This window comes from Juglans regia, chromosome 4 (assembly GCF_001411555.2).
Source record: "Juglans regia cultivar Chandler chromosome 4, Walnut 2.0, whole genome shotgun sequence".
Lineage (NCBI taxonomy): Eukaryota > Viridiplantae > Streptophyta > Magnoliopsida > Fagales > Juglandaceae > Juglans > Juglans regia.
Window position 1 is genome coordinate 7588843 of NC_049904.1, and position 22428 is coordinate 7611270.

At 35.8% G+C, this 22428-nt stretch overlaps 1 pseudogene; it reads left to right on the forward strand.

The window, feature by feature from the left end:
- The first annotated feature begins 2003 nt into the window (after positions 1–2003).
- LOC109019153 lies at positions 2004–7550 on the forward strand (annotated as a pseudogene).
- The last annotated feature ends 14878 nt before the right edge of the window (positions 7551–22428 follow it).

Here is a 22428-nt window from a genome sequence, read left to right on the forward strand (position 1 = left end):
TTTTCTTCTGGGTAAGTTATTGTCAATGACTACTTAGCTAGCTGTTATTCACTCGAATTGTTTGTAATAATGTTCTTTTTGTTTTTAAATCCTTTTATCGTTCTTTTCCTTCCAGTTGTTGTTCCATCCGGTTGACAGCCTTCACAGTTTCCCAAAAAAATGCAGATTGAGAGATAGGGAAAGTGTATTAACAGGAGACGTCATGTGGATTTTTTTATCCTTTTCATTTCATGAAGTAAGTATGCATAAAATCATTAATCCATCAAAAGTGGCATAAAATCACGTCCAAGTTAGAATGATCGCATTGATTTTATTTATTATTTTTCTTTTGGCTTAATTGTTCTGTCTTTTTTATCTATTGCTTCCTTGAACTACATTTAAACTACTAGTATGCACATGAAAACAAAAACAGAGTACTTTTTTACATTTTAAAACCTTCTATCTGCACAACCCATCATTCAGCTCCCGTCTCTATTCTCCGTCGCTTTACTCCAGACCCTATATATCAATAACAACATTAGTCAAAGAACCGCAAAGAACACAAGAAACAAAAAAACAAAACTCAGCAATTGGAAAGAAACTTCTAAAAATATAATGAACATATACTAGACTGGTAGATTATGCAACAAGCAATAGAATCAAACGTCATGCTCATTAATTCCACCATCATCCAATTTTCGCTTGGCCTTCCACCATGTTCCTTCCAAACTAAGACTTCCCTATTTCCAAAAAGTGTTTTATCAAGTGTCAAAGCTTTTTGAAATAAAAAAGATTTCCATTCACCGTCTTTTGCCTGTCTATCAATTCCATTATTGGTCCTATGCAAGGGAGTGATGATGTACCAATTCCCATCCTTATGATCAAAACACATATCTAAAATTTTTAAACAAAAAGACAATAAATCAGTATATTATGTATTAATGAAAAAATCCAAGAAAATTATAAAGAATAACATATATCTCATATTAAATTGAAATGCTAGATGCATACTTGTAAGTTCAATGGGATTATAACGATACATGTCCGTTTCTGTTATGAATGTAGTACGAAGCGACTCTCCGGCTTTTCTAGGCACCAAGTATTCTTCTATTAGTTGCTTGTATGTAGGTGTAAAAGGATCGGGGATGTGAACATGAAAAATGACGTGATCATTATCAGGAATGTCGGGATCCTCTGTATTTAGTATGCACTCAGCCTCATCAAGGATGTGGCCATTATCGGGAATGTCTAGATCCTCATTATTTAGTATGTAGTCAGTCTGATCAGGGATGTGGTCATTTTCGGAAATGTTTGGATCCTCTATATTTAGTTTGCACTCAGCATCTTCAGGCAACATGGTCAAATAAATCTGAAATTAAAAAAAAAAAGAAAAAAAAAAAAAAAAAAGAAAAGAGATACAACCATTATTGTCTAAAGAATTGTAAACTAAGCCATGCATTTGGGGAAAAAACTCAAAAGTGTGCTCATGCCTCTGCAAAAGATTATACAAATATCTTTTATGAACACTTAAAAAGTAACTCTTTGCTTGCAAATAGAGATTTTATAAAAATATCATGAATACAGAATCTGCCTTTGCTAGTAACATATTTCAGATACGGAAAACAATAAAACAACTTGTTGCACTAGTCATCCAATGACATAGAAGAAATCACTGAATAAAAATAAAGAATATACAATGGACAATACAAGCACGCTGAATGTCAAATATTACATTTTAGCTAAAAGAAAGTCACTACAAGAAAAATATTTATTTTGGACTAAATTATTAGTTGCAAATAAGTCATTTTCGTCTCAAATATCTCATCTAGAATAAACATTTTTCCTATAGTGTGTTAGCATTGACTTTGTGGAAGGATCAACACTGACACAAAGAAGCAAAGCTACAACTACGTGTTTTTTTTTTATATCTTTTTCTCAAAAATAGCGCACTTTGTTCCTTGTAACAAGACCATGGATGCTCACATGTAGATGATGATTTATATTTTTGAGAGATGCATGAATGCATGGCACATGATCTTCATGGTATGTACCAAAAACAGTTGTTTCATATACCGAGATATATAAAGTTTATCATTTACTTTGGTGTTCATTATATATGGACAAAGCTTGGTACAATGCTACTATAATTTATAGGATATCTCATCATGATACTCAAATCTATAGTCAAGTAAAGGTTATGAATCAAAGCCTCGAGAATCTTTATTGAGGAATGATGTGGGGAAGAATACTTATCGTGGGGGATCTTATGTTGGCTTAGGCAGAATGTTTCTTAATCATAAGCGTTCTTGATCAAGCTATACCAATTGTTATAGCTAGACCTCTTGAATTAGTGTACAGTCTTAATCTGTCTATCCCTTGGGATTTGGATCTTATTCCTTCGACATTGCAATCTGGTACGTGGAGATACTGCTGATGAGTGAGTCATGGCTATAAAAAATGAATGAGCAGATACGTACGAGAGAAGATTGTCAAGCAAAACAAGAAGCATTTTCCAACTAAAAATCATGTATTTATGTGGGTTCATCTTTGGATGGAGCATTTTCCAACTAAAAATGTAGGAAGTTGATTCCTTGAGGTCCATAAAAAGTGTTGCGATCAAATCCCAATCCCATCTTGCTATTATCACAACCTCAAAAAGAAGAAGGAAATAATGGCTAAAAGGAAAGTGACTCATCAAACCAAAGAACATAAAGAACCAGCCCCTCAATCCTAGACGGAAGCCAAAACCAAGAAGCCAAAACCAAGAAGCCAAACCTACAAAGAAGCTCCAGACCTCAAGTCCCTCAACTCTCTCCTTCTCAAAGAAACCTTTAAGTGCAGACAACAGATCATGTCCTTGAAACAAGCCAATGAGTCCTTGGAGCCGTGAGAAAGAAGGGCAAGATTGATGGGTTGGTGAGAGAGAAGGGCGAGATTGTATGGTACGTATTTTTTTGGAGACCCAGATGGGTGTTAGGGACACTAGATCGAAGAGGCAAACTGCATGACATGAAGTGAAGTTGGAGTTAGAACTGAAGGCTGCGAGTTGTTTGAACTTGAAGTGAAGGGGATGTAAACTCTAAACGTCGTCGTTGAGGAATAATGAAACGCACAGTTGAAGGAATGGTGATACGCGGCGTTTTGGATTGAAGAAGAAGCTTCTGGAGGCTGGAGCCGTAGTGTTTTATTGCTTATGTCGGTTACCTTGTGTAAAACGCAACGTTTGGTGTTTATAAACCAAACGGTGCGTTTCTATCTTTTGATACTGTCATTTACGTTTCTGTTGTAGTGGTTATTTGGTTTATTTTGCACATGGGATGAAATGAGTTTAAATAAAAATTAAAAGTTTAATAAAATATTAGTATAATTTATTTTTTTAATCTTATTTTTTTTTTTTTAGATTTAAAAATTTTAAATTATTTATTTTATTTTATGTGAAAATTTAAAAAAAATTTAATAATTAAATGAAATGAGACGAAAAGTTTTACGAAAGTAAACGAGGCCTTAGTTTGTTATGGACGTGGTAATGGGGGGAGAAGGACTTTGGGAGTGGGGAATCCGGAACCTTAGGTGAGGTTTGGATAGTGAGTCAAGATGATATAAGTTGAGATGAAAGTTAAGGTTTCGTTTGGTTCATAAACGCATCTCAACTCATCATTACAACTTTTTCAAATTCTAATACAAAATATAATAAATAATTCAACTTTTTCAAATCTCAAAATAATAATAATATTAAAAAATAATATCGTAACAATATTTTTTCATCTCAACTCAACTCAGTTCAATATTCAAACACAGCCTAAAAGTTTAATAAAATATTGTTAGAATATTATTTTTTAATATTATTATTTTTTTTTAAAATTTGAAAAAATTGAATTGCTTATTGTTTTTTGTGTGAAAATTTGTGAATATTGTAATGATTAGATGAGATGAGTTGAGATAGTTGAAACATTTTTATATCCAAACCTAACAATTTGGGTAGTGAGAGTACGATAAGTATTTTGTGAATAATAATAATAAAATATTAAATAATAATAAATAATTATAAAAAATATATAAATAATAATAATAAAATAATAAATAAAAGTGAGATATACTGAGTGACTGGAGTACTCTTGGAATATTACATCCAGGTTCGTACTTTCGTTCATTTTGGTTGGTCAAAGAGGGTTTCGTTTTTTCGTTGCTCAGTCTGTGTTCGAAAGACTACTAATTTTTGCTTTTATCCTCTAGACATTTTATTGCAGAGAAGTTTCGGAAAATAAATGAAAACAAAATCAATGGTTTCAGATTATATACCGCTCGGAACATTGATGAATTCTGTATGATGTTGAAACTAATAAGAATGTTTGGCTTAGTTGAAACGGTCATCTAGTTTTAGATATGATGATCAGCATAAAACATGACATCAAAATTATACTGGTTTCCTTTGCCCTATTTTGCTTTCTGCCATTTTCACCTGTTTACTGTTTGGCAAAGATGTTGTGAGGATAGAAATGATAGTTGTTATAAGATAAATGGAAACCCCTTTTTGTCTTGTCTTTGCGAACTAATATTGAAATAAGATATTGCTTTCTGTCACAGATTTCCCCATGGCATGATATTCCGCTGAGCTTGGGTAATGGTGTTTTCAACTTTATTGTTGAAATCCCCAAAGAATCAAGTGCAAAGATGGAGGTAGTTACTGATGAGCGAGCCATATACTCCCATTAAGCAGAGGATACGAAAAAGGGGAATCTTCGATACTATCCGTAAGATCTGATATTCTATCTTGGTGTATGTTATTGTTTGTCCTAAATATGTGCTTGTCTTTTTGGTCGTATGTATTTTCATTGAAAGATATCCAGGCTCAACTGTTGGTTGAGTTTGCAAGCCTTAATTTTGAATGTGGAAAACAGGCAAGCCCTGGTGCTCACTAGTTGAGTGTGCAAGCCCTAGTTAAGAAAATTTTTTTATTAAGAAAATTGTTCACCTATGGTCATTATGGATACAGAAAGATGGGGGGGGGTCTCAATGTCCATCTGTATATATAAGCTAGTTATGATCATAAACTGACTATCTTCACCTATTCTTAGGTTTTTTACTGCTTTATGAGGATCCTATATCACTAAAATCTTTTTGAGTTTTATCTCCTTAAAATATCTGAATCCTGAGTCATCTTGTTTTATGATTGTCAGCTACAATATAAATTGGAATTATGGATTGCTTCCGCAGACATGGGAAGATCCATCCTTAGCTAACTCTGAAGTTGAAGGGGCGTTAGGGGATAACGATCCAGGTATATATAACCACATAATTATTTTAGGACTGACCATTCTTGTATGTTTTAGACCAAGTAGAAATTGAGAATAATACCCTTCGTGTTTTCTTCTAAACTGTAGTTGATGTTGTCGAGATTGGTGAGAGTCAAAGAAAGATTGGCCAAGTTCTTAAAGTCAAGCCCTTGGCTGCTTTGGCCATGATTGATGAAGGGGAACTTGACTGGAAGATAGTTGCAATTTCGTTGGATGATCCAAGAGCGTCTCTTGTGAATGACATTGATGATGTTGAGAAGCATTTCCCAGTATGCCCATTTTCTAAGTGCTGATACATATTCCTAAAACAACCCCCCTCTTTTACTCTCTCTTACTGTGCTTGATGTTGTAGTAGTATCTTCAGTTATCCTCTAAGTCATTATGCCATTTTTTTATGTGGAAATAGACCAACCACTGTCTATGAGTTGTATCGTATAACCTCCTTTCCTATAAACTAGAATGTAATGAAGGTGCAGTAAGAAAGTGGGGGGTGAAGTTCTCTTGCATTTTGAATATTCTAACACACAGCAATAGTAGAGTTTAAAAATAAGCCATGGCCTAAAAGAATATGCAATGTACAGTTTTAATTGTAGGGATTACTGTGCAAAATTGGGATTAACTGTACATTCTCCATGTGAGCAGAATGAATTAGGATTTTTTTTTTTTTTTATATAAGTAGAATGAATTAGGATTTCTTTTGTGGACTTCTCTATCGTTTTTAAAAAAAAAAAAAAAAAAACTTGCTAATTATATTGAAGAATCAAGTTTGACATGCTAGAAGAAACTGTTTCGGGCATTGGTTGTCATGGTATACCCAAAAGGGAAAAAATAGTGCAGGGTTTCTCATGTACAATTTTCCAGTCACAGTAAGCAAAATTTATGGGGCCTAATCTGATGGTATTTCAGGGAACTCTCACTGCGATTAGGGATTGGTTCAGAGACTACAAGATTCCTGATGGGAAACCTGCTAACCAGTTTGGTCTTGGAAACGAAGCAGCAAACAAGGTATTCTGTGCTTGATTCCTTGAGAATGCTCTCCATGCCTGTCATTTTCTATACAAATTGTGTTAGCAGCTTATTACAAACAAGGTTTTCCCTACATTTTCATTAGAAATTTATTATTTGAAAGTTTTCTTTAATGTGATGGCTGTGTTCTTGATATCTTTCTTTAGCACCGTATCTCACCATAGCATGACGAGGGTCAAGTATGGTCATATATCATTGATGTTGCTATTGCACGAGGCATGCTTTTACGGGTTATGTTTCTTTTCTTGTTGCATCTTTGACATGTTGGAAATTTCCAAAGTAATCAATAGCTCAACTATGCTAAAGGGATCCTGAACATGATGGCACATCACTGCCCATACCAAGACAGTTGTTAAATGTGTCGTACTTGGTAATGGAACTGTGCATTGAACCAGCCTCTAGTTTTCTTTTTATATATCTGGGTTGATCATTCGTCTGAGCTTTTCTTTCTTCTTTAAGAAAGAAAATAAAAACAAAAAGTAAAAAATGCCACAAGATGAAACCATTTCATGACTTTAAGAAGAAACTCCATTTCACAGCATTATACACTCCGCTCGGCATTATAATGATAAGGGGATAAGGCAAGTGCCAGCAAGCTTTTGAGGACCATGTCAGATGAAATCATATTGAGATTAATTCAGTCATTGCATTATCATCACTGTTATTACTACTGTAACCATCATCAATATTATTATTTTTCATTATATTATCTGAGTGTATCGTGTTCTCCCATTATATATTTTTTTTTTTTTCCTCTTCTCGTATTTTATCTTTTCCTTGATTTAAATTTCTTCCTGATGAGCAGGATTATGCTCTTAAAGTCATCACCGAGACAAATGAATCGTGGGCTAAACTTGTTAAGAGATCGGTTTCCTTCTGGAGAGCTTTCACTTGCATAGATGCATTGGCAGACTGCAAGGTAGTGTGCTACAGGCGGGACTGTTAGTGACTCATCAGAGATTTTCCTTTTAGCAAGTAATCCCTAGCAATATGTTATGTTCAGGCCAATGCCATTTTTTCCCATTATGGAGCAGGAACGATGCATCATTCATTTGTTGTTCTTTTTACGTTCTCAAACATCAGAATCGGACCCTGCCGGATTGAATAACAGAAACAAATATGCAAATATTTTATGGATTACTTTATGTCTCGTGGATTATAATCCCATCAATGCTTGTATGAAAACATTAAAGTTGTCCATTATCAAGCTGGATTTGAACTCTTCTATCTGATTACATTTTTCCTGGTAACTACTTTTCATAATTTGTCTTTTCCGTTTCAGTTACTTAACATTCAACTCAATGGAAAGTTGATAAAAATGCCCCTCCAAGTAGTGACAGGTCAACACTGGAACAGTTTGGTTGTGAAGATGATTGATGAGGGACTGGGCTTAATTATGGGCCTGGTTTCAACTAGAAAACCAGATGGGTTAGTAGAGGAAAAGGGGAGGCTGTATGGACCCCAAGGCTTCTAATGTCTACGTAGGAACTGGGCCCTTGAAAAGCCCATTCAAGAAGCCTGTTACGCGAGAGAAGCAGTCTGGCATTGGGCTTCAACGATCTACCAACCCGAGAAGAGATTGCGCCAGCCCAAGCCCATGGTGGCTCTGCAACCTGGTCCTTCTTCACAGAGTGGGTCATCGGCTAGGGGTGCTACCCGCCCCCACCCCTCCCCTACCCCCGCATGGGCGGGGGTTTAATTATTTTACCCGTACCCTGCCCATGCGGGGCGAGGTACCCCGTCCATTCGACAGGGGACGGGGGTGCACCCCAATCCATCCCCCCGCCCAGTAGATTTTTCAGGGCCCTAAATGGCCCAAAATTTATTTTTGGGCCCAGAATTTAACTAAAAAAATTAAATATATTTAAAAATTAAAAAAATATATAGTATATACATATATATAGATAGAACTATATATTAAATTTCAACTATTAAATACTAAGCTATTACAAATTACAATTTACAATTATACAAATTAAGACTCTAAGAGAACTAATAAACTTAAACTATTACAAACTCCTCTAAAAATATTAAATATTACAAATTGTAGCAACATTACACTTAATTGTAAATTAACAATTATAACTCATAATTTTTCAATTTGATCAATTTGGGATGGCGGCGTGGTGCTGTGTAGGGGTGAATTCACTGAGTGGTGAGTTGTGTCGACTGCTGTGAGACTGAAAATCAAGACCATAAACGTTAATAAGTTATAAAACCTTAAAGGCTGAAATATTAATAAGTTAAAAATAAAGCAAATTAGAATTATAAAATTATAAAATGAAACAAAAATTAAAAAAATTAAAACACAAAATATTAAAAATACTAACCAATATAAGATTGGGATTGGGCAATTGGAATTTGAGATGAAGATGAGACAGATGAGCATAGATCGGTCATTAGAATTGGGCATATGTATAATTGTATATTGAGAATATAAAAGCTAAAATAAAAACAAGCAAAATAATTAGATACTAAAATATGATATAAAATTATAAATAAAATAAACAAATAAATGAAAATTTGTGCAAACCATGGCAATGGTGGGTCCAATACAAAGTCATACTGAATCGGAGGTACCCGTAGACGTCGTCTTATGTATCACTACAATAATAAATTTTGAAATTAAATTAATGAATACCAATTAAATGAAAATAAATAAATCAATAAGAAATTAGAAAATGAAATTAAAATAAATATCAGATCCAGGCTGATCACCACCCTCCTCCTCGACGTCGGCCTCCTCATACTCAAGAACATCCGGAACATAAATTGGAATTCTCTTGATCTAATTCTACGTGCAAATTAAAGTCTCCACAGTGGTAGGAGCTAATGAACTCCGAAATGAATCCAATACATGCACTCCGGTGCTAAAGGCCGACTCCGAGACTACGGTACTAACAGGGATGGCTAAAAGATTGCGGGCTATCTCTCCAAGGATGGAATACTTCACGGCATTCACCTTCCACCAACTTAATATATCGAAGTCTCGTGAAAATGATATTACCTCCGCTGCTAAGTATCTGTCTATCTCTGACTGAGCCTCTACATAACTCCGCATTAAGGGGGTCTGCTCAAACCTCTCACCTCAGTCCATTCTACGTCTTTTCCCAGTATCAACTTCTTGAACCGGTGTGAGGTTAGGTGTCGATGTCGCAATATTACCACGCCGCAGGACAATAAACTCATCAAATAATCTACAAAGGGTTTCCCGAACCCTTGCTGCAATAAGCTCCACCCATGCTTGCCCGTACGCAAGGCCCAATCCAAATACCATGCCATCCACCTTAAACCTCAGGTCAAGGACGACAGCTACATATAACAAAATATTAGCCCTAGTAAAATCTCCCCAATAATTGTCGTACTTTGACCTCATAACCAATGACATCTCCCGCAGCCTATAGTGACCACCCACGACCATGTCATCTAATTCTTCTTTTACCTTACATATTTGCTGACAGAATTGATGGGATATAGGGTACAAAGTTCCAGATATCGTCGTGGTGACCTCATAAAAAAGCCACAAAAACTCTACAAAATTAGATACAATCTCCCAATCATCATCTACGAGTTTTCCCAATCCCCCGTGATCATCAAAATATTTAACATATTGGATATCTTCATCACCCAATAGTGCAAATGTCAGCCTATATTTTTGGGCCACCTCCAACATAAAAAATGTTGAGTTCCATCGTGTAGGCATATCAGGTACAAAGGCCCTTCTTAGATGTTAAGCCCACAGACCTTGAAGCAATCTTGAATTTCTCCAACCTCGAAAGAAAAGATCTCATCTATCTCATAGCAGTCCTGACTCGAGCAATCGAGTCATGAAGATCCTTCAAACCATCAGTAATAATAGATTCAGAATATGTGCCGCACATCTCACATGCAGACACTCACCACCCAAGATTGTCTTATTTGCCTCTCTAAGATAGGTCTTCAAATGTCCCAATGCGACATCATTAGACGAGGCATTATCAACTGTGACTATAAGTACTCGGGTTAACTCCCACTCCTTTATTGCGGCCTCTAAGACCTTCCCAATTGTGTCACCCTTATGATCGGTGATTTGACAAAATTTTATAATTTTCTTATGTAATATCTAATTACAATCAACAAAATGTACAGTTAAAGACATATAATTAAAATTTTGGACTGATGTCCAAGTATAAGTAGTAAGGCAAACAAATTGACCGGCCAATTCACCCCTCAACTTCTCTTTTTCAGACCAAAAATGTTTTTTTACATCATTTGCCACCGTGTGACGAGAAAGAATATTAAACCTTGGTCCCAAGTAGCAAGCAAACGCTTGGAACCCTTTCCCATCAACAAATTGAAAAGGTAGCTCGTCCATGATGACCATACGAGCTAAGTGTCTTCTACACTCATCGGGATCATACTTAGTATACCCCCTCAAAGTTGCACCCCCACTAGTCCCATCTGCCATTTTTTGAAGTCCAGTTTCTAGCCTAGATTGGTTTTTCTCTTGTAATGATCTTAATATTGGACTTTTTTTACATTGGTCTTCTAAGTGCACCTTTAATTGTGAGGTGTCATGTTTCCTATAGTGGCATCTATAGATTTTTCCACAATGGTTACACTTGGCTTGGGGGTTATTGGGGTCACCACCCCCTAATTTGGTGAAATGAGCCCAAACTATAGAAACAAGTTTCTTGTTGGGCTTAGGGGCGGGGCAAGGTGCCGTAGGGGTAGGTGTTGGGCCAGGGGTAGGAGTAGGAGTAGAAATAGGAGTAGGTGTAGGTGTAAGGGTAGGAGTACCCTGGGCATCGAAAGGAGAGCTCGCATTAGAATCTGCTGGCATATCCATTAACTCAACCAAACAAGAAATCTAAAATAAAAGCAAACATATCAACATGCCAAACACTTACATCCAAGCATTAACATATATATTGGAAGTTGGAAGATGAAACATCAATGATCAAACATCAAACATTAAAAAAATAAAAATGAAATACCCAATCCAAATTAACCAATTGCCAAGCAAATTATAACATCGTCGACCGATCTAATTTATGAATTGGTTACAAAATTATTCATCCATCCCTAGTTAGTACTACTACTACTATAATTAATGCATGCACAAATTGAAGCACATAATAAAGAAACACATGATGCATTAATAATATTGCTAGTCTCTTGTCTCAGCAAAGTACCTAGCAGCTAGCTGGAAAGTCCACATGATCTTATCCTTTGGTATTAATTATGTGATACAAAAGTTTTTCAAAATGATCTATATACTAGCATTTAATTAATTCCAACTTTCAAAAAGAGATCTAAGAAATTAATTAGAAACTAAAATTTTTTATCAGTGCCTCTTTTTTTCTGTTAAGTTTCAAACTTGCTGAGTTCAAGTACTATATTTCCTGATCAATCATGTTGGTTAAGCAGAAAATCTACTAAATGTACAAAAAAGATGGGGGAGAACACATGAATATGGCTTCACGCATGCATGACTCAGGATAAACGAAGAGTACTAGCTACCATTTGCAGCATGGGAAGCAGGTTCATGCATCTACCATATATATAATATTAGACCATATATAGATGTAACCCCAACCCCAAAACACCCACCCACACACACAAATATATAAATATATATATATATATATATAAATGCACAAATTAAGAGCTGATTGTTAAAAAGGAGGGGTATCAATAGTTTCATATATATTTGTGTAAATTAAAGAAACTATATATTAATAAACTTGGAAACGCTTTCTTATTCTTATATAATTTATGGGTTTCAATCCTTGAAACATAACAATTATTTAGGGTGAATTGAAACCCTAAAATAATTTAGGGGTTTCAATGATTGAAACCCCTAAATTATATTAGGGTTTCGGATTAGACTCGTAATGCAAAACTCAAAAACACTCCACACAAGAACTGACTGAACAAGATTTCATTAGTAAACCTTGTAGAGAATTTTTGAGGAATTCTCAACCTCCCAAAACAGACTTTCAAGATCATTCACACCCAAATCATTATTCTTACCTCTGCTTTTATAGAAGCAGATGGCTAACTAACTTTCTAAAACAATCGTATGTAGTAAAACGCAAGAATACAAATGTAAAATGCAGCTATCTATTTACATCATGAAACGCAACGTTTCATTAAAGGCTCTAAACACAGCTTCTAAGAAAATAAAACGCAAACACTTCTCTGAAGACTAAACGATTCGTTTCATTAAACCCTTTCCTTCTTTTGATTCCACCCAATGGTTAAAACCGTTGCAATTGACTTCCTAACAACTTCATAACAAACTTCCCTCCATAGCTTCTCTGATCTGCACCACTTCAAGGCCTCTGCTAGGCACCCGTGATACCCGAAGTGTTGTTTTGGAACATTAGGATTGCTAATTGTTCTTTTAGGGTGGGGGAGAGGTTCCAAATTTTTTATAGGCAGAACCATTGCCATTGCTTGTCATTGTAAAATTTCCAATACACGAGTATGTTATGTAGTTGATCTCAATGTAAGAAAATAGTGAATTAAATGGAAGGACTGGAATGAACTGTGTTGAGTGTAATATGATTTCTATAATGAACTAAAGGTGTTTGTGAAATGGAAACTGGGCTAGAGTGAGAGTGGGAGAGAAAGAAAGAAGGCATACTAATTTGGTGCAATCTTACAGGTAATCCACTTGTTCTCGTACAAAAAGTATTCTCGTATGATATATGGGTTTTGTTATATATGTGTATATGTTTCTGTTCTTACATGTTCATGTGTATATGTATATTACGGTCTTACCTTTTTTTATAGTTTTTGGGATCAATAACTTTTATGGTTCTACTGACCTCAAAATATGTCTAAAAGAAAAGGAAACAAAGAACTTTGTTACGTTTTTTCCTCCTTTTTTCTTTTTGTTTTATTGAGGAAGTTGAGGGAGCATCAAATAGAGGGCCAACACGACATGGTTCTAAGGAAATTGAACTTTTGTAATTTCAACTGTGTTTTTCCAATAAAAAACTGTTTTTTACTCTTTTTTTCTTGGTATAATGACATGGAGAAGTTAAGAGCAGATTAAGGGCTGGTGAATTTTGAAACCTAGTCCTTCAGTTATTTTTTTTAACGATCATCTATTTTGGTTTTTAATTCTATCAATTCATTTATGATTATCAATTATCTTGAAGTGTGTTAAACAATAGCTTGGCTGAATTGATTTGCATTATTTCATTGAGAATAATATATAGAGCTATGTACGGTGATGCTTTACATGGAAAGAAATCAAATAATTTACATGGAAAGAAATCAAATAATGCCGTTACAAATAAATCAAATAGCAAAATTGGTGGGATGTGCTAGGATCATGGAGACGGAAATTCTGATGAGCTGTTAATACTCCCCCTCAAGTTGGCGCATGAAGATCCGTAATGCCCAACTTGTGAGATAAGTGATGAAAGAGATCAGAACCCAAGGCTTTGGTGAAGATGTCTGCAATCTGCTCTGAAGAAGGAAGATGAGCGGTGGTGAAGAGACCCGAACGAAGTTTGTCACGAACAATGTGGCAATCAATTTCAATATGTTTGGTACGCTCGTGAAAAACTGGGTTTTGAGCAATATAAAGGGCAGATTGATTGTCACAATAGAGAGTCATAGGGTCTTTGTGAGAGATGCTAAGATCATGAAGTAGCTGTTGAATCCAGACTAGTTCACATGTAGTGACGGCCATGGCACGATATTCAGCTTCGGTAGAGGAGCGAGCAACAGTTGTCTGTTTCTTAGTACGCCAAGAAATGGGACTAGAACCAAGTGTGATAAAGAAACCAGTAGTGGAGCGACGAGTGGTGGGACAACTGGCCCAATCAGAATCAGTATAAGCACTAACATGCATATCATTAGAGGAAGAGAAAAAAATGCCTTGGCCTGGGGTGCCTTTAATGTAACGAAGGACACGTGTGGCAGCAGTCATGTGCGGAACCCGGGGGGCATGCATAAATTGGCTGAGAATGTTCACTGCAAAAACAATGTCGGGTCGGGTAATGGTGAGATAAATGAGTCGTCCAACTAACCGTCGATAGGGGCCGGGATCAGGAAGAAGATCGCCATCAGTGTCACTGAGCTTCAAGTTTTGTTCCATAGGGAAGGAAGCAGGGCGAGAACCAAGAAGGCCGCTATCAGTAAGGATGTCGAGGGCATATTTCCGTTGATTAAGAAAGATGCCAGAAGGAGAGCGAGCAACTTCTAGTCCAAGGAAATATTTGAGAGGACCAAGATCCTTGGTTTTGAAGTGAGTGGAAATAATAGTCTTGAAGTAGGTAACCTGAGAAAGATCATTGCCGACAACCAAAATGTCATCAACATAAACAAGAACAATGGTGAGGTTGGTAGCAGTGATCAAGGTGAAAAGAGAATGATCTGCCTGAGACTGAACAAAACATGCATTAAGAAGAACAGATGTTAGTTTAAAAAACCAGTTACGGGAGGCCTGCTTGAGGCCGTAGAGGGATTTCCGTAGACGGCAAACCCGTGTCTCCCCCTTAGGACAATAACCGGGAGGAAGTTTCATGTAAACTTCCTCATCAAGATCACCGTGTAAGAATGCATTGTTGACATCCATTTGGTGAATAATCCAATTTTTGGCAGCAGCAATAGCAAGAACACAGCGAACTGTGGTCATTTTGGCGACTGGGGCAAAGGTTTCATGGTAGTCAATGCCTTCAACTTGAGTGTAGCCTTTGGCGACGAGGCGAGCTTTGTGACATTCAACAGTGCCATCTGCTCGTAATTTGGTCTTAAAGACCCACTTGCAACCAATGGGTTGTTTACCAGTGGGGGAGTGGTTCAAGAGTCCAAGTAGAGTTTTCCTCAAGAGCACGGAGTTCAGAGGACATAGCTTCACGCCAATGAGAGTGGCGATTAGCTTCTGAATAAGAGGTAGGTTCAACAGAGGCAGTAAGGGCAGTTAAGAAAGAATAATGAGCAGGAGAAAAACGAGAGTAAGAGATAAATGCAGATAAAGGGTGAGAAGTACCTGAGGACTGTGCAGCGGTTGAAGTAGCAATGGACTCCGTGGGTATGGTGGGACAAATATAATCAAGGAGATATGTAGGTCGGGTGATAGTACGACGTGGGCGAGAAGCGGGAGGGATAGAGTCGGGAGATATGGTGGGAGGAGAAGCGTTAGGAGAGATGTTAGGAGTAGTAGGATTTTCAGGAACAGGTAAAGGGAGAATGATGGAAGTAGACTGAGGTGGAGACACAAGGGTTTGGAAGGGAAATTGATTTTCATGAAAGGTAACATCTCGGGAGTAGAAAATGACATGAGTGTCCATATTGTATAACTTATAAGCTTTGCGGTTGCTCGGATAACCAAGGAAGACACAACGCGAGGCACGGGGTGAAAATTTATCACGATGAGCAATAAAAGTTTGAGCATAGCAAAGGCAGCCAAACACACGGAGATGTGTGTGGGTTGGTGGAGTATTTAGAAGAATTTGAAAGGGAGTTTGGTTTTGAAGAGAGCGAGTAGGGGTTCTATTGATGAGGTAGGCAGCGGTAAGAACACATTCGCCCCAAAATTTGAGGGGTAGATGAGCCTGAAAACGAAGACTGCGGGCAACATTCAAGAGATGTCGATGTTTACGCTCCGCAACACCATTATGTTGAGGAGTTTCAACACAAGTACGCTCGTGAATGATGCCATGTTCATGAAAAAAAGTTTGTAGATTTTGAGAGAGAAATTCTTGGCCATTGTCAGTGCGAATATGTTTAACGGTTGAATTAAATTGATTTTTGACAAGGGCAAAAAAATGCATTAAATGACTAAAGGTTTCAGATTTAAAACGCATTAAATAAATCCAAGTGGTGCGTGAAAAATCGTCAACAATAGTCAAGAAATAATGTGCTCCACAAATAGAAGCAGTAGAATATCCACCCCAAATATCACAATAAATTCGATTAAAAGAAATCGTACTTTTAGTAGCTTGAGTTGGAAAAGGCAAGCGAGTATGTTTAGAGCGAGCACAAACGTCACAATAAGAAAGAGTACAAGGACTATCTAAAATATTATGAATGATAAAACTGGAAGGATGACCTAGACGTTGATGCCATAGGGTCTTATTGTCAAGGGTGTGAGCAGAGAAAGCAGCAACTTTTGATGGCCGAAATATATAAAGTCCATTACAAGCTTCACCCGCTCCAATCAGCCTCTTCAATTGAAGGTCCTGAAAAAAAACTTTAGAAGATGAGAAAATAGCAACACATGGTAAATTATTAGTGAGTTGAGGGATAGAAAGGAGATTATAATGAAAGAGAGGGACATAAAGGACTTTAGAGAGAAAGATATTTTCGAACAATTGAATGGAGCCCACGCCTTCAACAGGAATAACATCACCCGTGGGAAGCCGAATCTCACGGCTCGAAGAAAGGGGCTGAATATGCAGAAATGAGGATCGGCAGTGGCTCATATGATCACTAGCGCCACTGTCGATTATCCAATCGGTATGGGAATCGAAAGAAGAAGGGTTTAAGAACGAGTTACCAACAAAATTTGCCGTCGATGGAGGGGTTTGTAAGATATTCATGAGTTGTTGATAGGTTTCGGAGGAGAGACCTAGAATCGGGCTGGACGAAGGACCCACGGGAACCGGGTTGGAAGCAGCGAGATGGACGGTGGCAGAAGGAGGTTTCCCGAGCAGAGATGGCCGTTGGGTGTTGCGTGGTTCACGGCCCGGTGGGTAGCCGATAACACGCCAGCAGCGATTCCGTAGATGGCCATCCTTTCCGCATTCGGTACATTTGAGAAGTGGCCGTGGATGAGAGGAACTCCGAGCAGCAAGGGCAAGATTTTCTGGGTGGAGACGAGATACTTGAAGGAGCCTCTGTTGTTCTTCTTGAAAGAGGATGGAAAAAATTTTATTTAGAGATGGAAGAGGGTCAGTGGCAAGGATTTGGGACCGAAGGGCAGAGTAGGAATCATTGAGGCCGAGAAGAAATTGAAAGACACATTCATCTTCAGCCCTTTTTTCCAAGGTAGTAGCATCGGTGAGAGGTTGGAGATTTCCCAACTCATCCCAAAGTTGTTTGATATTGTTGTAGTAATCGGGTATAGAAAGTTGGTTTTGATGGAGGTTGGAGATTTCTCTTTTGAGATGGAAGAGGCGGGCAATATTTCCATGGCTAAAACGAGATTCGAGATCAAGCCAAACATCTCGAGGATCATCGTGATAGTCCAAGGAATTGGCTAGGGAAGGGGTGATTGTGTTGAGAAGCCAAGTTAAGACCATGTCTTTGGTGCGGCTCCATTGGGCATAATCAGGGGAGGTTTTGGCAGGGGCATGAAGACTACCATCAACGAAAGAGAGTTTGTGTTTAGCGTTGAGTGCACGGCGAATAGCACGCTGCCATTTTGGGAAATTGTCACCTGTGAGGAGACCAGAAACCAGAACGAGACTAGGAGAATCAGAGGGGTGGAGGAGATATGGGGAAGAAGATGGAGGAGGATCATCGGTTGAGGAAGCCATCGGGAAGGAGAGGTAAGTCAGAATCTGTTTTGGCCTGATACCATGTTAAACAATAGCTTGGCTGAATTGATTTGCATTATTTCATTGAGAATAATATATAGAGCTATGTACGGTGATGCTTTACATGGAAAGAAATCAAATAATGCCGTTACAAATAAATCAAATAGCAAAATTGGTGGGATGTGCTAGGATCATGGAGACGGAAATTCTGATGAGCTGTTAATAAAGTGGAAGGATTGAAATGAACTGTAATTTCATCTGTGTTTTTCCACCTTTAGTTCATTACAGAAATCGTATTACACTCAACAGAGTCTGTTCCTTACAATTGTATTGATAATAGGGTTGTATTAATAACTGAAAGTGTCTCCTAATATTTTTACTGTGATTTTCAGCTCACCCATGTTCTCTCCAGGTTTTTAAATATGTATGAGCATTCGTCTTCTTTTTATAAAGTGGGAACATAGAATAGACTATTTTCTTACATCCTTAACAAACAGAGTTTTTACATGGGTTAGATTCTATGATTTTCCATACAAGTAAATTGATTGTCCTTTTCTACATCAATTTTCTAATTTCTAATTTTCTACATCATTCTCTTCCCACCATTTTCACCTCAAGACTTGAGGTTTGGATAAATCAAATACTGATGGAGATAGGTGCCATATTGATTTTACTGGCTGGACTTCAAGTGTGTGACCATATTGATGCAATTCCATGAAGATAAGTACCTAATTCAGACAATATCTAGAACTTTTAAATAGGACAGTGCTACGTCCACCGCTCCCATCTCCCACTAGGAGCTACCGTTAGGCATAATTGGTCTTCTTTTTTTAATTTTTTTTACATGTATTTTTTTACACTTATAAATATTTTTTTTAAAAAAAATTTACAATATTATTAAAAAATACTTCCTTAATTACTAAGTAAAAAGAAAAACTAAAAAAAAAAAATTCCAGCGGTAACATCGAGCTGTAGGAATTAGTGGTAATACTATCATTTTCCTTAATTTTTAGGATGACACTACAACCACCACTAGTTCCCGCTAGTTATTTTGGTGTAGTTTTTTTACTTTTTTTTTACATATATTTTTTAACACTTTTAAATATTTTTTTTTTAAAAAATCACAACATCATTAAAAACATTTCTTTAATCATAAAGTAAAACAAAAAAATTCCAGCGATAGCTCCCAACAGGAGCTGGGAGGAGAGGCCTAGCATTATCCTTTTAAATATTAGTATGCTGGTTAGTTATTAGTACTGTGCGATGTTATTGACTGAACTTCCCATATTTGCATCATATTTATCCTATGTCGCTTCATATTTTTATACGTCATTCAACCTATTCTGATCTTATATCTTCTTGATCTTCATATTAAAGAATCTAGTTGATTTCAACCTTCGTTGGTTATAAGATGAGTTAAAATTTGAATAAATATTATAAAATATAATTTCGTAATAAAATTTTTATTTTGAGTTTAAAGAAAATTAAATTATTTATTATATTTTACAAGGAAATTCGAAAAAATTATAATATTTAAATAAGATAAAATGAAATAATTTGGTTTTTCTTACCAAACGAGAGCTTCATATCCAACAAGTTATAGACTAATTGAATTTTGGATAATTATAGGCTTACAACTTCATATTACTTATTTATTATTCTTTGTATTCTTTTTAATTATTTTTACTTAATAGTTAAGAAATTGATTATTAGTAAAATTGTATATTTTTTTAATTTTTTTTTAATAATTAAAGATGTTAAAAAATATTTTAAAAAAATAAAAACTTCATATACGTTACAAAGTAGTACGTAAAAGAATAGTAAGAAGATACTAATCCTATCATTATCTTTGAGTTTTTGTTAAGAAAATTTTAGAATTTTTCTAGAAGCCAAATATATCCCCTTATATCTTAAAAGTGCGTATAAGATCTACAGTAATGAACAGTGGCTTAATAATTCAACCGGGTTGTCCTCTTCTATCGTTCATTTCAGTCACATTTTTACATCTTAACTGAGTATTAAACGCCTGGTTTCTTCTCGCTGAGGACGAGTTGAGGAAGAAAGCTGCTGTTTGAGAGTTTTCTTCTCGCTGTTTGGTATGCAAAATGGTATGCAAAAATTCCTAATCTCACTTCTGCATGTTGTTTTTCATCTTTCTCGCATATTTCTTCTGTGTTTGTTTTCGGTTTGACGAGAGGAAGAGAGAGTTGCCGTCTGCGTGTTAATGGTAGTGTGCGACGGAGACGGAAAGGGAAGTTCGTGGTCGCCGGGTCTGGTAGAGATTGTCGCCGGTGTGAAGTGGTGGAGGTCTGGTGGCCTGGGTGGCCGCCTAAGGCGGCGCTGGTTGAGAGAAATGGGAGAAACCCATTTCGGATGTGTTTCCGCGGGGGAGACCTAGGGCTGCGCGTGGGGGACATCGTTGGTGGCTGGGTTGGTCGCCGGCGTGAGGGGGAGTCGGCTGTGGTGGTCGTGACGGTAGGTGGCCGCGTACGGCGGCGCCGGTTGAGAGAAATGGGAAAAACCCATTCCGGATGGTTTCCGCGGGGGACACCTACGGCTGCGCGTGGGGGACATCATGGTGCCTCGGGTGGTCGTCGGCGTGAGAGGGACTCCTCGGTGGTGGCGGTGAGACTGGCCGGCGCACGGCGGCGCCGCGCTGGGCTGAAGCAAAACTGTCGGTGAAAGATTCGGGCCACCGAGAGACAACCCGAAGAAAAAAAAAATCATTATAAATTCAATAAAAATAATAATATATGTTGAAAAATATTTAATTATTTGTTATTAATAAATAATAGTCAATTCTTTCTTTTTCTTTAGATAGGAATGTTTAGATAGAAAATAACTTTAGATGAAAAAATTAGTAATGTTCCTAATAACATACTCAATTCTTTCTTTTTCTTTTTATTTTTTATTTTTTTGCATAAAACTGAATATATATAATATAATGTACGTAGGAATGTTTAGATAGAAAATAACTTTAGAGGTTTAATTCAAGCATGTATAGGACTTTATTATACTTATGATGTTTTATGTAATAAAACTTCTTATTTAACAAATAAATGGAGTCAATATCAAAGTCTAGATTTTGAATTTTAACTTGAGAATCCTAAGTTGAATAATTGCAAATGAAATGGTAATTAATAATTGCCTACCATTGTCTCAATAACATTTGGCTTCTCTTGGACCCATCCCATATTTCATTCGCGGGATCCCGTCGTTTTATTATAATTCTAATTCCAAGATATGTAGAAAATGTTTACATAGCGTATATAAGTACTTGATTTAGAAGATAAATTTTAAAATTCAAATTGATTAAATCTTATCATTTAAATTCTGCAAATGATATCCTCTATACACATATTTAATAATAGAATAACTTTTAATATCATGATGCAGAAAAAATATATCACCAACAACATAATTAATCCATAATTATATTTTACATAGAAAATATGGACTCAATTGTTCGAATCTTGAATATATATATATATATATATATATATATATATATATAACTGCATTTTAATTATATATGAGCCACACCAACAAGCTGGAGTGAATTAAAAGGGAAAAAATGAAGCAAATTAAAAAAAAAAAAAAAAATTAGGCTTGATAATTAATGTTTAGTGAGTAGGTGCAACCAATTATATCATCGTATTTAAATGAGGAATGAGGCAGCTAATTTACTTGATGCACTGAACCCATCACCCCATCACCGAGGTTATAGATAAGATCAGTATCATAGTAAAAATCATTATAAATTCAATACAAAAAAATAATGTAAGTTAAAAAATATCTAATTATTTGTTATTAATAAATAATAGTCAATTTTTTTTCTTTCCATAAAACTGAATATATAATATAATGTAAGTAGGAATATTTAGATAAAAATTAGCTCTAGATGAAAAAATCTGTAATGTCTCTAATAACATCAATATTAAAAATCATTATAAATTCACTACAAAAAGATAATATATGTTGAAAAACATCTCATTATTTATTATTAATACATAATGTTTAGATAGAAAATAAATCTAGATGGAAAATTCAGTAATGTCCCTAATAAATATTATTATTATATAATATAATATAATATAATGGAAAATTCATTATTTATTATTAATGCATGTCAACTATTTTGAAACAAATAAAATTTCCAGCATTCTCATCTTAAATGGATTCATTTGCAATAGCTAGGAATCAAACAGAATATAAAAAAAAAAATTAATTTAATGACTTCAAACCCAATGTATTTAACCATCAGTATATGTGCAATGATTGGTATAATTACTCCATGGTGTCAAAAATTAATAATTATAAGCTATTGCATATTTAATATAAATAATATAAAAAAAAATTTTAAAGAATAAACTGTAATTTGAATTAGTGTCTTCCAAATTTACTTGAACTTATAGTTTGTTTAAACTTATTACTATTTAAATTAGTAGTTTCTAATTAGAATAATCTATATTATTCGTATAGATTTTATCATTAAATTCTCTTCTTCTACACTATATGTTTATATTTTAAAACAATTAAATACAGGGCAAACGTGCCTCGCACGTCACTTCACCGCTAGTATATATATATATATCTATTTAATTATATAAATGACAAGTTTTAATTGCTGACTTGGGATTCAGTCC